Genomic DNA, 16521 nt, shown 5'->3' on the forward strand with positions numbered 1-16521 from the left:
AGAAAGCAAGGAACAAAAGACACCTAAGACAACCAAACAACCAATAAAATGCTAGGAATAAATCAACACCTTTCAATAACAACTCTTAATGTAAAAGGCTTAAATTCCACAATCAAAAGACACAGACTGGCTGACTGGATCAAAAAGGAGGACCCAACTATATGCTGCCTACAAGAGACCCACCTCATCCATAAAGATTCACACAGACTAAGAGTGAAAGGATGGAAAAAGATTTACCATGCAAACAGAAAAGAAAAACGAGCTGGAGTAGCTATTCTTATATCTGACAAAATAGACTTTAAACTAAAAACCATAAAAAGAGACAATGAGGGACACTACTTAATGATAAAAGGACTGATCCATCAAGAAGACATAACAATCATAAATATGTACGCACCCAATGTTGGAGCAGCCAGATTTATAAAACAAACTCTATTAGACCTAAAGAAGGAAATAGACACTAATACCATAATAGCAGGGGACCTGAACATCCCACTGCCAATATTAGACATATCATCTAGGCAAAGAATCAGTAGAGAAACACAAGATCTAAACAAGACTCTAGACCAATTGGATTTGGCAGATATCTACAGAACATTCCACCCAACAACCTCAGAATATTCATTCTTCTCAGCAGTACATGGATCATTCTCCAGGATAGATCACATATTAGGTCACAAATCAAGTCTCAATAAATTCAAAAAAATTGGAATTATCCCATGTATCTTCTCAGACCACAATGGATAAAACTAGAAATTAATAACAAACGAAACTCTGGAAACTATACAAACACATGGAAATTAAACAGCATTCTACTTAATGACATATGGGTCCAAGAAGAAATCAAGCAGGAAATCAAAATTTTATTGAAACTAATGAAAACAATGATACATCATACCAAAACCTGTGGGATACTGCAAAAGCAGTACTGAGGGGAAAATTTATCGCATTAAACGCTCACTTCAGAAGAATGGAAAGATGGCAAGTGAACAACCTAACACTTCACCTTAAAGAACTAGAAAAACAAGAACAATACAAACCTAAAGTTAGCAGACGGAAAGAAATCATTAAGATCAGAGCAGAACTGAATGAAATTGAAAACCAAACAACAATTCAAAAGATCAACGAATCAAAAAGTTGGTTCTTTGAAAAGATAAATAAAATTGACAAACCATTAGCATGGCTAACAAAAAAAAGAAGAGAGAAGACTCAAATAACAAAAATTAGAAATGAAAAAGGCGATATTACAACTGATTCATCTGAAATACAAGGAATCGTCCGAGACTACTATAAACAACTATACGCCAAAAAATTTGAAAACTGGGGGAAATGGATAAATTTCTGGACACACACAAGCTCCCAAAACTGAACCGTGAAGACGTAGAAAATTTGAACAGACCAATAACAATAAAGGAGATTGAAGCTGTTATCAGAAGGCTCCCAACAAAGAAAAGCCCAGGACCAGATGGATTCACAGCAGAATTTCACCAAACATTCAAAGAGGAATTGACACCGATTCTTTACAAACTATTCCAAAAGATTGAAACGGACACAAATCTCCCAAACTCATTCTATGAAACAAACATCATCCTGATACCAAAACCAGGTAAAGATATAACCAAAAAAGAAAACTACAGGCCGATATCCTTGATGAATATAGATGCAAAAATCCTCACTAAAATACTAGCAAACAGAATACAGCAACACATACGTAAAATTATTCATCACGACCAAGTGGGATTCATCCCAGGGATGCAAGGTTGGTTCAACATACGCAAATCAATTAATGTGATACACCATAGTAATAAAGTCCAACACAAGGACCATATGATCATCTCTATAGATGCTGAAAAAGCATTTGATAAAGTTCAGCACTCATTCATGACAAAGACCCTCTATAAGTTAGGTATAGAGGGAAAGTATCTCAACATAATTAAAGCCATATATGCCAAACCCATTGCCAATATCATCCTGAATGGGGAAAAGCTGAAAGCTTTTCCTTTAAGAACAGGAACTAGACATGGATGCCCACTCTCACCACTCCTATTCAACATAGTGTTGGAAGTACTAGCCAGAGCAATCAGAGAAGAGAAGGAAATAAAGGGCATCCAGATTGGAAAAGATGAAGTCAAACTGTCCCTGTTTGCAAATGACATGATCCTATATATCGAACAGCCTAAAACCTCTACAAAAAAACTGTTGGAATTGACAAATAATTTCAGCACAGTAGCAGGATACAAAATCAACACACAAAAATCAGTAGCATTTCTTTTCTCCAATAGTGAACATGCAGAACGAGAAATGAAGAAAGCCTGCCCATTTACAATAGCCACCAAAAAAATAAAATACTTAGGAATTGAGTTAACCAAGGAGGTGAAAAATCTCTATAATGAGAACTACAAACCACTGCTAAGAGAAATTAGAGAGGATACAAGAAGATGGAAAGAGATCCCATGCTCTTGGATTGGAAGAATCAACATAGTGAAAATGTCCATACTACCCAAAGTGATATACAAATTCAATGCAATCCCCATCAAAATTCCAAGGACATTTTTCTCAGAAATGGAAAAAACTATCCAGACATTTATATGGAACAATAAAAGACCACGCATAGCCAAAGCAATGCTGAGCAAAAAAAATAAAGCTGGAGGCATAACACTACCTGACGTTAAGCTATACTACAAAGCGATAATAACCAAAACAGTATGGTACTGGCATAAAAACAGACACACTGACCAATGGAATAGAATAGAGAACCCAGAAATCAACCCACACACTTACTTCCATCTGATCTTTGACAAAGGCACCAAGCCTATTCACTGGGGAAGGGACTGCCTCTTCAGCAAATGGTGCTGGGATAACTGGATATCCATATGCAGGAGAATGAAACTAGATCCATACCTCTCACCGTATACTAAAATCAACTCAAAATGGATTAAGGATTTAAATATACACCCTGAAACAATACAACTTCTTAAAGAAAACATAGGAGAAACACTTCAGGAAATAGGACTGGGCACAGACTTCATGAATACGACCCCAAAAGCACGGGCAACCAAAGGAAAAATAAACAAATGGGATTATATCAAACTAAAAAGCTTCTGCACAGCAAAAGAAACAATTAACAGAGTTAAAAGACAACCAAAAGAGTGGGAGAAAATATTTGCAAAATATACATCTGACAAAGGATTAATATCCAGAATATATAAGGAACTCAAACAACTTTACAAGAAGAGAACAAGCAACCCAATTTAAAAATGAGCAAAAGAGCTAAGTAGGCATTTCTCTAAGGAAGATATACAAATGGCCAACAGACATATGAAAAAATGCTCAACATCACTCAGCATCCGAGAAATGCAAATCAAAACCACATTGAGATACCATCTAACCCCAGTTAGGATGACTAAAATCCAAAAGACTCTGAACGATAAATGTTGGTGAGGTTGCGGAGAAAAAGGAACTCTCATACATTGTTGGTGGGACTGCAAAATGGTGCAGCCTCTATGGAAAACGGTATGGAGGTTCCTCAAACAATTGCAGATAGATCTACCATACGACCCAGCTATCCCACTGTTGGGAATACACCCAGAGGAATGGAAATCATCAAGTCGAAGGTATACCTGTTCCCCAATGTTCATCGCAGCACTCTTTACAATAGCCAAGAGTTGGAACCAGCCCAAATGTCCATCATCAGGTGAGTGGATACGGAAAATGTGGTACATCTACACAATGGAATACTACTCAGCTATAAAAACGAATGAAATACTGCCATTTGCAACAACATGGATGAACCTCGAGAGAATTATATTAAGTGAAACAAGTCAGGCACAGAAAGAGAAATACCACATGTTCTCACTTATTGGTGGGAGATAAAAATTAATATATAAATTCACACATACATACACACACACACACACACACACACACACACACACACACACACAAAAACAAACCGGGGGTGGGGGGAAGAAGATATAACAACCACAACTACTTGAAGTTGATATGACAAGCAAACAGAAAGGACATTGTTGGGGGAGGGGGGGAGGGAGAAGGGAGGGAGGGAGGTTTTGGTGATGGGGAGCAATAATCAGCCACAATGTATATCGACAAAATAAAATAAAAATAAAAATAAAATAAAAAAACAAAGTGAAAATGAACTCAGAAGGACCAATTCCAAGGCATTTCACATATTTATGAAAGGTACTCTGAACTGGCATTAATCTTAAGATTTTTATTTCTAATAGATAAGAAAAGAGGTGCTAATACCAGGTCACAACTGCAGACTACAAGCTGAAGCTCTGCTGCTGACTCATAGTCACACTAGTAAAGTGGTTTCCCAAAGTAGGCTCATTTTCTACCACATAAAAATCTATCCCAAACTGTTGATGTGGCATTCTTGAAGGCTGCAATTCAAGAGAAAGACTTTAAGAAGAAGAAAGCCATAAATGAGACCAAATTTGTTCATTTGAGAAATATGACTAAATAAAGAAACAAATGAAATAATAGAAACACTTGATATCCACCAATCTCCTAGCCCTTTAAAAAACTTGTTGCTTCTTATGAAAACACATAGAGGCAGCAGTACCAGAGATAGCAATGCTGTTGTTCTTAAATCCAGTAACAGGATTAGAGCCCTACTGTGCCACTTAACCAGCTATTTGATACCAAGTAATGTTCTTCTTTAAGTATGTGGTAACTCCTCTGCAAAACAGGGAAAAGCAAATTTCTATACTTTTTATTGTACTTCTAATAAACATGTTTAATAATGTAATTATTAACTGCTATGATTTTATGTTGGTGTTTATTTTCCCTAATTATGTTTTGCCACTGAAACACCACTTCTGAAATTAATGAAGAAATCTCATTTTACATATTGAATTACTACTGCAAGATTTATTATCCTGGAACCCTGAATAATTTTATTTCTTAATATTGATAGCCATGATGTATAAAGATGGAAATTTATCTACAACAGAGCTTTAAAAAGTTAATCAGGTTGAACTTGTGGGAAAATTTTTTATAAACTATACTTAGAAAACCATGCTATTGCTGACTATAAACTAGTTCCTACAGAACAGTGAGGTTGCATTTCTGCCTCCCCCCACCATCAGAAGTGAAATTCCACACCTCTTTCTTCATTTTGCCTTAATGAAAATTCTCACTTGGAGAATTTTCAATGGAGGAGAGAGGAAGACAAATTTGACAGTGGTTTAAAAGGTGTAAGAGTATATAACTATACAGATAAAATAAGCCCAAATGTGCTTTGGGGGAAAGGACTGTCAGATAAAGACCAAATCCTTCCCCCACCCCATTCATTACCTTGCTTTGCTTCTTAAACAGATATTTAGTGTCACTTAAGTAGACAAATATTTCTATAAATAAGGACACACTCTGTATTACCAAATATGGCCATAAAGTATGGATAGGGAGGTACACATATTCTCACTATTTTCCAATCCAAGCAAAAAGAGTGGTAGATAGAAAACATGATATATAAGGAACATGCAATACACATTCATTTTAGATGCTCTAGTTTCCACAAGCTCTCATAAACAAAGCCATGATATTTCCAGACAGAAAATGCTTTACATGGAGAGTCAAAAGGCTAAATCCAGCTAGGTTAACACTATTAAATAAATTACATGTTGAGAAAAAATAGCCCACAATATTTGAAAATTCAATACTAACACATTGCACTAAGAACTTCATACTTAACTTGAGTAGAAAGTCTGAATTCTCATAGGGAAATCAAAATTGATTTATTGTTACCAACATACAAATTCATAAAGCACAAGCAAGACATGTTATAAACCTGCTATCCAACTCTAGTTGGGAAGTTCTGCAGTGGCAGGAATCACATCTATTTTGCTTACCTTTATATTCCCAGTGCTTAAAATGTGTTTGAAAATCAATATGTACTCAATAAATATCTGTTCAATAAATGCTGTCACTGAGATCCTTAAGCAAAAGTATGTACCTGGTCCACAAACACAGGAAAACTTCTGCCCACAATAGTTGCATAAATGGACTATGCCAGGTATCACAGCAAATTTGGGTTAGCTATTCTAACTGAAATAGGATATAATTATGTGATTTTTAACTATTCAAGTATAATTCCATTAAAATTACATTAAAAATGAAATGATGCATTGTTTTTTTGTAATTGAAAGTAAATAAGTATGATTAGAGCTTCATCTACCTGACTCACATTTAGTTCCAATGTCAGAATCAAGCATAAACCCTACCCTTGTAACTCACTATTTATTAATGGGGGGGGGGCAGGGAACCACTCAAACAGCCCATATGCACATAGAGCTGATCATTTAGTCTCCTATTTTAAAAAGTAGAAAAAAGTCCCCCAAAGTTATAATAATCATGTATTTTCAATTTCCCAAGACAGCCTCAATTTTAAGTAACGTATCCTTATGATGACATGCGTCATATGGGATTCTGAAGCACAGTCACTGCATCCAGAAGGCTCCCTGTTTCCCCTCCTCCTTCCTATTCTCCACCCACAAAGCAAATAAGTTACAAATGGTTGATTTTGAAGATAAATAGTAACTATCTCACTTTAAAATCTTATGATTTCTCCCAATTGAATCAATGTGAAATAGAACAGAAAAAGAAGGCAGGATAATGAGGAGAAACATATTTAGACAGACAGTATCAGGTTGTTACTAAGAAAGATCATTGTCTTTAAATGTCATGCACAGATGATTCATTCTTGCAGATGGATTCAACCTTATTTTTATTTCACTATTCCTGTTTAATCTTTTTAAAGCAAACTAATTCCCAAACATAACATCTACAGAGCTGGTCATAATGGTAAACAAAGTAGATGATTACTTACAAATGAGAAAATTAAGTATCAGTGCAATTAAATATACACATTTGATCTAAAAATGTGATTACTGCACACTGCAGAAATTTATGCTAAAAGTGAGTACTGATTTTAAATGTGATGTATTGTGTGTGCACCAAGAAGTTTTCTGTTTACTCAATAAATCTGAAAATCCATTAAGAGGTTAGAGGTCCTAACTGGGTTCTCCTGATGGCTAAGTGGATTTAACACCAATATTTCAGTCAGCTAGTTGAGGAATGTGTACAGTAGAAGTTAGAAGGCATAAAAAAATAAATGTTAACTCCACCTAATCAGCTGACAGTCCTCAAGGTTAGCTAAGGCCATCTTAAAGAAGAACAAAGCTGGAGTTAACAGAAACAGTTAACAAAACCAGTTATAAAACCATAACAATTAGAACAATATGATATTTGCAAAAAAGTAGAAAAACTGACTAATAGAACAGAATAAAACAGAATCCAGAAACAATCCACATATAATTGGTTACTTGATTTATGGCAAAGCTGACACTGCAGTGCAGTCGGGAAAGAATAATCTTCTTAATAAATGGTACTGATAACTAAATATCCGTATGGAAAAAAAAAGTATTATGACCCCCACCTCACAAGCTACACAAAAAAAGCAATTCCAGAAGAAATGCAATTCTAAATACAAAAGATAAAACAATAAAGCTTTATAAAAAAAAATATAGGAGATCATCTTTGTTACATTAGAGTAGGCAAAGATAATTTTTAACAGTATCCAAAAAGCACTAACCATAAAGGAAAGCACGATAAGTTGGACTATATTAAGACCTAATCTTCGAAAGACACAACACTCAAAGAGTAACAAAGGTCCTAAGAAAATATATTCACAATACAAATATCTGACAAAAAACTAGAATCCAGAATTAAAAAGACTCCCACAAACAATAAGAAAAGACAATCCAATAGGAAAATGGGAAAAAGACACTAACAGGCACTTCACAAAATACACACCCACCAGAATGACTAGGTTAAAAACAATGACAACATCAAGTCCTGATGAGAATGCAAAAGGAGCTAAAACTCTCGTACACTGCTGATACCCTAAGATCCAGCAACTCCACTTCAACTAGGTACCCAACAGAATGCTTACATGTTTACCAAAAGATATGTACTAGAATGTTCGTTAACAGCAGCATTCAGAACAGTCAAAACTGGAAACAATTAAATGTCTATCAACAGTAGATGGGATAAATTGGGATATACTCACACAATGGAACATTATACAGCAATGAGAATATTCTATATATAACAGTATGGATAAATCTCACAGACAATTGTGAGCAAAAGAAGCTAGACACAAAAGAGTATGTTATGCATGATATTTTGTACACAAAATATAAATACAGGCAAAAACTACTCAATGCTGTTAGAAGTCTAGATACTGATAATCCCTAAGGGCAATAGGGGAACCTGTTTCTTGATCAGATGATGGTTACACAGATGTGTTCAGTTTGTGAAAAGTAAAGAGATGTATATGTATGATCTGTGCACTTTCCCTGTATGTATATTACACACAAATAAGTTTTCTTAAAAAAGAAAAAGAAAAAAATCTTCACAGTTAATATTGACAGGGAGGGAAATCAGGTCAGTAGTCAAAGTGCAGTCCTTGACCAATCCGGATGATCCTAATTGTGCTATAACCACCTGGAAATTCTCTCCACTCAGAGGGAATTTTATAGTTTCAATACAGATTATGTAGCAAGGGACTTGAAATGAGAGAGAAGATGAAATGAAAATGGGAAACACTATAGACTATTTTTAAATACTTCTTTTTATTTCCTTCAACCCTCCAGCAGTAACTAACATCCATCCAGATGGATATCTAGCTGGTCCAATCAAGTCTAAAAGACAGAAATAATTCCAAAAATTCCAGGGTTTTCTGGATCTGAAGTTAGATAAAATGCTTCGGTAAATTATAATCAGAAGAATACAAATGTCCTGAACGTATGTCATAAGGAGCATGTAAATTATTATATAATTAGGGATAATGTTCAGATGTATGTAAAAGGAAGTCCAAATTATAGTGGCTTAAACAAAAGAGATGTTTATTCTTCTAATGAAATGGAAGTTCAGGGAGAGGTACTTGTCGACAGTGATCTAGCAGTTTAAGAATATATGGGCTATGATCTCTGTAAATCTCTCAGCCTCTCCCTAAAGTTCTCTAGAATACTGCTATAGCTCATCATCATTTCCAAGGAAGGAGGAAAGAGAAAGGGGGTAAAAGGACTTTCCCAACAACTTCATCCAGAAATTTCTGCCTACGTCTCATTGATTAGGACCACGTCACATGGCTATCCCAGCTGGCAGGGAAGCTAAGAAATATGTGGTTTTGTAGCTAGGCACACTTCTCCTCTTAACAAAACTTATGTTCTAATAGAAAAGAAAAGGGAAAAAATGGATATTACACAGGCAAACAGGAATCTCTGCCATAATTATGATGAGCACTTGTATTTATTAATATTGCATATATTTTTTTTAACCTAGCAACTTACAAGTTTGTGACTCATGGCACTAAAAGCAATTATCTGCGGTACAATTCTGCTAACTATTTTTCCAAAGCACTTTTCATACTATTTACCACAGGAGGAAAATGAAAAAGTTGGGCACTGTAACATTAAAAGACCAGGCACAGTCATCATTTCTTCAGCTAGCAACTACAGATCAATGTCCAGACTGTTATCCTTTCAGATTTCAATTTTAATCCTTTAAAAATAAAATTACAAAAAAGTTGAATAAGTTTTCTAAAATACAAAGTTCTTAGATATAGTAAGTTAATAATGAATCAAAAAACAATAGAACTTTGGGCCGACCCCATGGCTCACTCGGAAGAGTGAGGCGCTGGTGGCACCGAGGCTGCGGGTTCGGATCCTATATAGGGATGGCCGGTGTGCTCACTGGCTGAGCGTGGTGTGGACCCCACCATGCCAAGGGTCACGATCCCCTTACCGGTCAAACACACACACACACACACACACACACACACACACACACACACACACACACACACACACACACACACACAACAGAACTTCTTAAATGCTAAAGAGAGTATTTCTTAATTTTTCTGATCCAAAGCGTTATTCACCATTCATCAAAATTAACGTAGCATTTGCCATTTCATAAAATCAAGTAATGTGGCACTTTTCTGCTAACATACAGTTACCAGAACATGAATTTTTCCAGTGGGTATAGTGGGTATGAATAATGCTATATTTAGCCAGTATTGCCCATATACTTCAGTCTTCCTCCTTATCGTTTCCTGGCATAAACCATCTACTTTAATAAAGTGACAATTTTTAAAAAGTCTTATTTTTGTCTAAAATAGTAATTGAACACATTTCATGTTAGATGATAAAAAAGGGAAGACTCAATTCACTAAATGTTACAATATGGCAATTTCATAGCATTTTGTCAAATATATTCTCTATTCTGTACTATGGTTTGCTCGTTCTCTCTTATCACATTAAAATTTAAACCAAGTTCAACACATATCACAGGAGAGACTTTAATTAAAACAAACTGAAGCTAAAATTAAATAAAATATACATTGTTTTTTGTTTTTGGCAGCTGGCAAGTATGGGGGTCCGAACCCTTGACCTTGGTGTTATCAGCACCATGCTCTCCCAAGTGAGCCACCTGCCAACCCCCAAAATATACACTGATTAACCCAAGGCAGTTGAGTTTATTTTCATCTGTCAGCAATTTAAGGATTGCCTCTTCCACCAGAAAAAGGCCATCTGATGCTTGCAGATCCTAGTTTTGATTCCATTCATGTTTCTTTTAGATTGGGATCTGAAAGTCTGCTCATCTATCAATATGAGATGTCTACAAAAAGTTCACGGAAGGATTCATATTATCTTTTAATTCCATTTTTCCACCAACTTTCTTAAGTACCCTCATATATACCTTCTATGTCCCTTTTATTTATCCCTTTTCACCTCCTAGCTCCTACTTTTTCAACCATCTTCCCTGACAGCCAAACTTTTCCCTTCACAACTACAGTACCCTCTACTCCACATCTCTGCATCCAATGAGGAAGTGGTCTCTAAGATAACCAACTCCTGGAGGCCCTACTTACCTTAGGCATTTAAGACAAAGGCATAAAAAAGTTTAAAGAACTTGTGCCAGTAAATTGTATTTCATAACAGTAGCTGATAAATCAACACACAAAGCTAAACTTCTTAAGTTTTTCACATGAGTATACTGAACAAAATTCTCCAATTATCAACCAAAGATTTTAAGTTAAACTTTTGATAAATCAGTATTTTAACATATACATCAACACATTTAGAGAAGTTATTAAAAAGTCAATCACTTTTCTTATCATAACTGCCACACTAATTTTTCCCACCTTACCCCTTATCACTCACCAAGAAATGCTAATGAAGTCATACACTTAATCCCAATGACTCCTGTTAAGCAATATGATCACAAATTTCTGCAATATATCATAACGTATATGCCAAATTATGGTGCTGACCACTGATATATGAAAAGATATACACAAATGCATTATTGATGGGAAGGAAGAACTACTTCAAAGCACATGCACTATATAATGGTGAGTCGGTACATTAAGTTCAAATACAAACATCTCACTTTATTAATCATGGGTAAGAGAGATGGTCAACAATATAAACCAAAGCCAGCTTCTCTCCAAAATGGAAAGATTAGTATTTGATTCCTCAACCAATTTCCAACAATAACAGATTTGAAATAAAAGCCTTATCATCTGGGCCCAGTTTGAACAAGAGAAGTATACACAAAGATTTACATACTCTACCATCTGCAAAAGAGATACTGTATTTATGGAATTCCCAATATGGAGAGATGCTACTAGATTTTTATTAACTACCTTGGGAGAGAGGGGGAAAAAAAAAAGAGCACTGCAAATACCATGATTCCTACTTTCTCACACACAAAAAAACACTTTTCCTAGAGATTTATTACTTCACTGGTTTGACAAATATTTATGGGTTTCACTATTCTAATAATGCCCAACATTTAAACAATGTAAAAATAAGCCAAGGAATTAGTGTGACCCAGGTACAGGAAAATGTTTTTCAACCACTAGAGCTGGAAGATAGCTTTTAATAATATAACAAACACTGCAGAAAAAAGAATCATAAGTATCTACCAACCCTGTCAATGCATAAAATGGCAGCAATTAACGATGCCATTTTGTAAGTAGAGACAATATTTTTAATGACTATCACTTTGGGATATGACTATCTAATTAGATTTTGCTGTGCAGACATGAGATTCTCCTGAGACCAGTAAGAATTCTGTAGAAAACAAAGAGAAAGCATATCCCAAGTCTACTGGCAGCTTTTCCCATTCTCAAACAATTCCTCGTTCAAATGCACAGCCACAGAAGTTCAAAGGTCACTGGTGTCTTTGTACTCAGTTCCATGGTAGTTACAAACAAACTTCTGTCCCCATTCCTTCAATGAAATGGGCTGCAACAACTGCACTTATTGAAATGTTACCTCTGAGGCCTGCATGAGTATTACTCAACCAAAGGGCCATAGTATTTCATTTACACTTCAACCATGAATTATTAAATCCCTTTTGTGAAATAAAATAATTTGTTTACCTGGGCATAAAGAAACAATAATCCTAGTCAAACACAAATAACATCACTGGCAGAAATGGTCTTATGGTTTCTCATCATAATTGTCATACTTCTAACATTATTTTTAAAGCTTTGATGACTTTGTTTCTCAGGATTTTTCTCATCCTTGTTTTCTTTCTCTATTTTAAATCATGCATGATAAAAAGTGAAGCAATTTATCATGGGCTTTTAGAAATAGTTGTAAATCTAAAACGTGCTAATAACTATACCTAAAAAAGAAATCTCAAAGTTATAAAATTTTAAAACAAAAGAGTGTCTAAAAAATTGGGTTGTCATTCTGTAACTGATAAAACATCTTAGCATAATTTAGAATATAAATAATTTTGCATTTATTTATACACCTTACTAACTCTTTAAGCATAAAAATTAACCATTTAATTATATAAGCTGTCACTTAAACCACCCATTTTTTAAATAAATTCCTACTATTATAATGTGTTACTAGCAACCTCCAAAATCTGTTCTAGCACAATAAACTATTAAGGTAAATAATTAATCAAAAAAGAATTACTCCCAAAATATTAACCAATAATTAACCCCCAAAAGGGTTACATAAGCACCTTTGAAATAAATTTCTAACAGCAAAGCTATAAACTCCTACGTGAACACAAACCAACTAAATCACAGTGCTGAAAGGATGAAAGTACTTTGCCAGTACAAAGATAAAAAAGAGAGTTTCCTCCACACAGAAAACTGTCCATAACTATTTCTAAGGCAAATGCTTGAAAGGCTGAAAATATTACTTAACTGTACTGAGCCACCAACAGTGTACCAAATACCATATTCCTCACAGAAAATTGGTCTAACCTCATACCTTTTTTAATTTTAATGACCTTACAATGGAGAGAAATGCAGCTGAAAGCAGCAAAAAGGGAAACAAAGATCACATAGTAAAGATTATAGGAATACAGAAATATTGCCAAAACTGAGTATAAGGTGGCTCTGGACCAGGTTAATTAAAGGAAAAAAGGTCTAAAGTAAAAAAGGAAAAGTTATTCCAGATTTTGATGCACAAAATTCAGTAATTCAGAAATATTTCCAAACCACTCGTGCCTTTATAGATTCATTTAGCCATGAATTTATTTTTTTCTGCTTCTACTAAATTCCATAACCATTACACTGAAACATTAAGATTATCATAATATTTTTCATATCACTAATCTAGCTAAGACTACGCTGAAGGATTTTCTAAAACTTGTATCATGTTTCAGACTTCCCTTCCTACCTTTCAAGAGGTCAGCCTATAATAGAACACCTCTAGTTACATGAATTCAGTTCTCTAAATGCAGAAACTTGGCCCTATTCTGATTATATAGAAATGCTAAAAGAAGTAAAGCCAGTAAAAACCAAGCATCTTTCTGTTTCTACTTCTCTCTTAGTTAAGAAGCCATGTACTGAGAAATTCACTAGAGAGTTTTCAGGAAATACTCTTAAGCGAGTAATTGTATACAAACTGCTTCCTAACAGGAGCAAAGTGTTGAAAAAGCAATTTGTTCTGTTCATCAAAGTAATTTTGACTTTAAGAATCTCACTAAATGATCCCAAGAATATTAATGGTAGAATTAAGAAAAAGCAACCTTAAATATATTAGAATCTTATTTAGCAGACAATTAATATGCTACTAGCAATGGTATATAAAAATCCCTTTCATTGTTACAAGGAATAAAATCTTCAAGTTCTGATGATTTTTATAACTAAACATATGTTTATGATTAGCCATTATAGTATCACTACAGGATAAATGAAGACGGAGTTTCCTATAAATGGGGAAATAATTATTTGCCCTTCACAAACAAATTGAGAGAAAATATGAAAATTTGATCAAATGTTCACAAACAACATGTACTTCTGAAAGAATAAATTGGGCATCTCAAACTAAAGTATTAAAATAGACATTACAAGTAACAAGATGGCAGTAACAAGTCACTATATATCAAAAACAACTCTAAATGTGAATGGATTAAATTCCCCAATTAAAAGACACAATGGCTGAGTGGATTATAAAACAAGAACCAACAATATGATGCCTACAAGAAACTCACTTCACCTATAAAGATACACACTGACTGAATGTAAAGGGATGGAAAAAGATATTTCATGCAAATGGAAACCAAAAAAGAGCAGGAGTGCTATACTCAGACCAGAAAAAATAGACTTCAAGCCAAGAAAATTAAAAACCAATAAGGAAGGTCATTATATAATGATAAAGGGATCAGTTCAACAACAGGAAATAACAATTCCAAATATATATGCACCCAACACCAGAGCACCCAGATATATAAAGCAATTACTATTAGACCTAATGGGGAAGAGAGAGACTCTAACACAGGTTGGAGACTTTAATACCCCACTTTCAGCAAAGGACAGATCATCCAGACAGAAAATTAACCAAGAAACATCAAAATAAATCTCTACTCTAGGCCAACTGGACCTAATGAACACTTACAGAGCATTTCACCCAACAGCTGTAGAATACACACTCTTCTCAGCAGCACACTGAACATTCCCTAGCACATGTCAGGTCACAAAACAAGTCTCAAAAATTTTTTTTTATTTAGATTTTTTATTGACAAGGTTTGTAAGAACAAATTAAGTATTTAAAATCAAAGGCCAATTCTTAGGTCTTATTTATTTTTAAGTACACCTTTCCCTAATGTCTCGACTTTATCAAGAAACAAGTCAAACCTGTGAAAACACCTGTTAACATTCAACATATTTTTATATTTCTGTTCTATGATGCAAAGATATTTTTAAACAATCAATACATCAAATATCTCTGTCACAAGCAGCATGTTTTATTTTAAAATCCACAGACTAATAAATTGATCAAGACAGTCAATTTAAGAGACTAATTTTGTCTCACTGAGAGTGGGGTCCCTATGTTGATCACCTAGAATCCTGACTGGCCAAAATTTAAAACCCAGCAGCCCTGATTATACATTATTTTCTTTAATGTTAGAAATAAGTATATTATCACTTTTGAGAAGTACTTTGTCAGAGTTATCTGCTATTGCCTACACATAATCTTCTAGCATTTTACACCTGGTTCTTTTATCATAATTATAAAGGCGGCCAGGTTTTCTGTAAATATCAGCATTTTATATTGGCAAAAGCAGTTAATAAAAATCAGTTTATTTACTATAAGCCAAATTTCCCAAAGATTTGGAAGCTTTAATGCATTCCTTTTGGTCTGTCCTTAATACTAAAAGTACCTATAGACACTTTTGCAAAAGTTAACACTAAAACTACAAATTGATGACACTTCCAAGGCAAAGCAGGACTGTCTGTTCCTTCAGTGTTGCTGTCACTGAATTCTGACTTTCACTGCTCTATCATACCTTCTGGTTGAACACTGACATTTCATAGTTCACAACTGTAAAGATACCTACCTACTTATGTGAGTTTAAAAACTGATCTGCACAGGGCCAGTCCCGTGGCTCATTTGGGAGAGTGCGGCGCTGGGAGTGCCGAGGCCGCGGGTTCGGATCCTATATAGGGATGACCAGTGTGCTCACTGGCTGAGCGTGGTGTGGACCACACCATACCAAGGGTTGTGATCCTCTTACCAGTCAAAAGAAAGAAAAAAAAAATTCATCTGCACAAAGGAAATTAAAAAACTATATACAACAAATTGGTTTTTAAAAATACAAAAATAACATCTGTCACTTTTGTCATGCTGACAATTTGACTATATACACATGCAGGAGAAATTCTGATTTAGTCATCTGGCCAGCTGTAGCTTGTGTATTAATATAAAGAACACACTTCACACTGACAGAAGAGATGTGTATTCAAAATATTCCATATACTAAATACTGCATAGTCTCTATACGTACAAATGCCTGTTATAATGGTTTTTGTTCTACATGATTAAAAGTATGTCTTAAGCAAGCTAATATTAAGTGCACTAAAAACCACTACAGTTCAATAATCTATGACCTTATATAATGAAATCCAAAATGTACAAAACACAACTATAAAAAACAATGACTGCCATGCAA

The 16521-nt window shown here is 34.6% G+C and overlaps 1 protein-coding gene across 1 annotated transcript in view; it reads right to left on the bottom strand.

The window, feature by feature from the left end:
- ARHGAP32 (Rho GTPase activating protein 32) overlaps positions 1 to 16521 on the bottom strand; it is a 350041-nt gene that overhangs the window by 314134 nt on the left and 19386 nt on the right. The gene's annotated exons all lie outside the window — the stretch shown is intronic.

This window comes from Cynocephalus volans, chromosome 4, assembly GCF_027409185.1.
Source record: "Cynocephalus volans isolate mCynVol1 chromosome 4, mCynVol1.pri, whole genome shotgun sequence".
Classification (NCBI taxonomy): domain Eukaryota; kingdom Metazoa; phylum Chordata; class Mammalia; order Dermoptera; family Cynocephalidae; genus Cynocephalus; species Cynocephalus volans.